This window comes from Aedes albopictus, chromosome 2 (assembly GCF_035046485.1).
Source record: "Aedes albopictus strain Foshan chromosome 2, AalbF5, whole genome shotgun sequence".
Lineage (NCBI taxonomy): Eukaryota > Metazoa > Arthropoda > Insecta > Diptera > Culicidae > Aedes > Aedes albopictus.
This window is the reverse complement of record NC_085137.1, coordinates 81564499-81567528: the sequence shown is the minus strand read 5'-3', so window position 1 is coordinate 81567528 and position 3030 is coordinate 81564499. Positions and strand designations below refer to the sequence as shown.

Genomic DNA, 3030 nt, shown 5'->3' with positions numbered 1-3030 from the left:
TGATGTAACGATCCTGAACTGATTAACGAAGTGAAAAATGGAGGGAATAACAAACGTAGTGAATGAACTTTTTGTGAGGAGAAGCAGAAACATCTCCGTGGCAAGGTCGAACATTAGTGAACAATTTTTGTCTTTACTAATAAAAGAAGGACATATCGTAGCGAAGAAAGTGTCAAAGAATAACTTCAAAGTAGAGAAGATGTGTTTAAACAATGTAGCGGTCATCAACAGAAGACCACTTAGAGCTGCAGAGCTGCTACCATTCGCTATCCAAGTGGTGCCGACCATCACTGGAGCAGTAGTCATCTCAACCAACCAAGGTCTGATGACGCACCACGAAGCGATCCAGAAGAACATTGGCGGACGAGTGATGGCTATTGTATACTGAAAGTGAAGTGTTAAAAAGAAATAAAACGATAAATGCTCGCAAACAGTATGAGCTGAACTAAAAAGGTACACCCAAAACAATGCGCGCATATTTCGTGCATAAACGCGCCTGCTGTAGGCGCAAAAGTAGCTTGTCGGCGGTAGAAGCACTTTTCCGCGCTTATTTGATGGTGCGCCTGCGCGCACAAAAATTCGAGTAGTATTTTTGACCACACATTGACAAACTGCAATGTGTGGGTGCCATCGGTTGCTATGGGGTTGTGAATGTATTAGTGTGCACTAGCTTTTGCGTCACCAATACATACAAAACGTGCATAGCAAAAATTGCGAATGTGTGAGTGTCTCCCGGTCCGAGATCGAGCGGAATGACAGTGATTTGTTGTTATTGAAATCCGGACGGCCGCCGTCGTCCAGCAAGGGAGTTTTTGGTTTTATTTAATTGCTTGTGTATTTCAGCTGTTCGAATCCGGTTTGTGACCCGTACCGGAACACGGTCCGTCGTGCGCGTCGAGTGTGCCCATTTTCCCGTTACCCGATTGCCGCCCGCGAGTGTGAGATTTGTTGTGAAAAATTGGTTGGGAAAGGCCGCAGCAAAATCTTGGCTAATTAGTAGCAGCAGCAGCAGCAGCAAACCTCTCGCACCGATCCCCCGTCGGGAGTAAAGCAGAGCGGAGGAAAAAGTAAGGATGAATGACAAGGCGACACTTACGATTTGGACCAGTATATCAAACAATTGAAACCCAAGTGAAAACCCTGTGTGATAAGGCGATGGAAATTTTGGCAAAGGAGGTAAAATGTCCGGTGACAGTGCGTGGTGATGTGCACGGTCAGTTCCACGACCTGAAGGAGCCCTTCCGGGTGGGCGGACGATCGCCTCACACTAATTTTCTGTTCATGGGCGATTACGTTGGTCGTGTATATTACTCAACCGAAACAGCGATGCTACTGGTGGCGCTGAGAGAATTACAATCCTGCGGGGAAATCCGTTCCGCTAGACCACAGGTATACGACTTTTACGATGCGTGCTTACAAAAGTGCGGCAACCCGAACGTTTGGAAGTATTTTACCGACCTGTTTGACTATCTCCCGCTGATGGCCCTGGTCGATGGTCAAATCTTCTGTTTGCATGGCGGTCTCAGTCCCTCGAACGACACGCTGGGCCACATCCGGCCGTTGGAAGATTGCAGAAAGTACCACGCGAGGGACCCACGTGTGACATCCTCTGGTCCGATCCGGATAACCGGGGCTGCCACCGGATGAAATAACCGGTTCCGCCACGAGGTGCTGGTTACACCTTTGACCAGGACATTTCGGAACTTTCCAATCACTCAAACGGTTGGTCTCTCGGGCGCATCAGATTGTCATGGAAGGCCACAACTGGTGCCACGATGGTAATGAGGTTTCATTCAAAATATAAATAATAATTAGGGTAAACGTACCAATAGTGGTGCTATTAGTAGCTCCTTGTATTAAAATAATTAAATGAAATTGATAATACCACAAAATAAAAAGTCTGAAAAATTAATCGATAGTTTTTCATGTAAATCAACAAGGAAAAATGTAAAAATCATCGTTTATTTCGGTTTTTTTTCTATTTATAGGTACACGGCTGAATTCTTATGAGACCCACTACTATAGGAACACTACCACCACATTAGGTGCAAAGGAGCCAAAAAATTTAGGAAAATAATTGTTTAAAATAGGTTTTTGTCGAATCATGAAAACAAAACTGAATTAATGTCATTAATTAAATATAATGCATCTATTAAAAATGTCATTTGCGTGTTTTTGGGTCGAAATAGTGCTAAATTGCCACGACCACCACTATTGGTGCTACCTCCACTAAGGGAGCGTTCACCCTATAAGCATATATTATTATTTAATACGTAAAAAGGATAACATTTGTAAAAAAGTTTGCACTTGCAAGAAAAAAAAAAGGAAAATGAGACGTGTAAACCGTATTACACGAATAAACTTACTTAGATAAGAAAGAAAAAGAGAGAAAAACGAAGTAAAGACACTGCAAGTGGGGGTTTTCACAGCAGTGTCTTTAACCCTCTAATTCCCAACCCCGCCTTTAGACGGGGTATAGTTTGAGCATTTTTGTATTTTTTGTTTCGTAGACAATCATTTTTTTTATATTTTTGACTGATATCAAAGACTATTCTGAATATCTCAAAATGGTTTTTAATGCCTTTTGAAGCTTATTTACATTTTTTTAAAAATCATTGAAAAATTGATGTTTTAGTCACCTTTCAGAAGCCATTGTATATTTTGTATTGAATCGCTTCAATTTACATATTTTAAATTTTTCCCAAATCATACTATCATAGTCAAATAGTTTAATGGAATCGAATACACTTTAAAATTATTTTTCTTAAAATTATACGGAAAATAAAATTTTCTATGAAAAAAATTTATAATAAAAATATTTTAACAATAATCATAAAATCTGAAAATGTTTTCATCTCAAAAAATCCGTCTCCTAAGGCCAGTAGTACACAGGGTCAAATATTTGACAAGGAAAGAACTCAAGAAACAACATCAGTTTGACACTAATGAAAATTTGGTCGAGTCAAACAAGATGTTTGAGCATTGGTTTCTTTTCGGACAAATATTTGACCCTGTGTACTAGCAGCTTAA

General features: G+C 40.4%; 1 pseudogene; it reads left to right on the top strand.

Moving 5' to 3' along the window:
- The first annotated feature begins 458 nt into the window (after window positions 1–458).
- On the top strand, window positions 459–1912 carry LOC109424961 (serine/threonine-protein phosphatase PP2A-like; annotated as a pseudogene).
- Window positions 1913–3030: the final 1118 nt, after the last annotated feature.